Source organism: Sinocyclocheilus anshuiensis, unplaced genomic scaffold (genome assembly GCF_001515605.1).
Source record: "Sinocyclocheilus anshuiensis isolate Anshui unplaced genomic scaffold, SAMN03320099.WGS_v1.1 scaffold425, whole genome shotgun sequence".
NCBI classification, from domain to species: domain Eukaryota; kingdom Metazoa; phylum Chordata; class Actinopteri; order Cypriniformes; family Cyprinidae; genus Sinocyclocheilus; species Sinocyclocheilus anshuiensis.
Window position 1 is genome coordinate 540,371 of NW_015537947.1, and position 860 is coordinate 541,230.

The window sequence follows — 860 nt, forward strand, 5'->3', positions numbered from 1 at the left end:
GTGTATGTGCTGTACATGTGGAAGAATTGACAATAAAGCAGACTTGACTTGACTTGACTTGATTAGTCATTCGATTTAGTCATTTTGCGCTTTACTGTTGCTTACTGTACTGTTAACTCTGATTTGCGAGCTGGTTTGATTAGTTTGCTGCTTATTTTGAATCGATTTTTACTACTCCAACCGTTCAGTAGGACAAACTTTTCTTTTCTTTTTCCCGGCAAAATAAATGATCCCATATCTGTAAATCGACATATATCTATTTAACATTAATCAACCATCTGAATTATTTTAGGATAATTAAGTATAAATAAGCAACTGGATCCATTTTAAAATCAGAGATATTGTTTTTAGTCTTTATTAATGACTCAAAACTGCATTAATACAGAAGCATTTGCAAAAGAAATGTTAAAGGGGTCATATGACGTTGCTAAAAAAGAACATTATTTGGTGTATTTGGTGTAATGAAATGTGTTTATGCAGTTTAAGGTTCAAAAAACACATTATTTTCCACATAATGTACATTACGGTTTCTCCTCTATGCCCCGCCTTTCTGAAACACGTCGATTTTTACAAAGCTCATCGGTCTGAAAAAGCGAGGTGTGCTGTGATTGGCCAGCTATCCAGTGCATTGTGATTGGCCGAATACCTCAAGCGTGTGACAGAAATGTTACGCCCCTTACCATATTGTGATGCCGTGTCCCGGCACGACAAGACAAAACCAATAAAACCCATTACAAACGATGCATTTGTAGCATCCAGTGGGGACATTATTACGGATTATAATGACTTATACTGTCTTTTTACGCATAAACATAAAACCATGTCTGCATTTGTGATCGGAGAAATGACAAACAACAAGC